Below are 371 nucleotides of genomic sequence, written 5' to 3' on the forward strand. Positions count from 1 at the left end.
CTTGGGGTGGGTTTGGGGTCTGCCCTCCTTTCCTGGTGGGGGTTGGTTTTGGAGGGCTCTGGGGCGGTCTTGGGACCCCCGATCCCCTCCCGGGGGGCTGGAGGGAGGTCTGGGGTGTGGTGCCAGCGGCGCATTTTGGGGGTGACCCGCCCCCCTCAAGCGAGGCGGATCACTGGGGAGGGGAGTGGGGGGTGTTGGATTTCCAAGTTTTGGGGTGAAATATTTGATTTTTGGTAAATAAACCAGTGTTTTGTGATATCGGCTCTTCAGTTTTTCTGTGCGTGACGTCACTGGGGGGAAGCGTAGGAAAGAGGCCCGGAACGCGTCCCAGGGGAGGTGGGGGGATTGCGGCGAGTCTCCGTGACGTCACG

This window comes from Corvus brachyrhynchos, unplaced genomic scaffold (assembly GCF_000691975.1).
Source record: "Corvus brachyrhynchos isolate BGI_N302 unplaced genomic scaffold, ASM69197v1 scaffold1135, whole genome shotgun sequence".
Lineage (NCBI taxonomy): Eukaryota > Metazoa > Chordata > Aves > Passeriformes > Corvidae > Corvus > Corvus brachyrhynchos.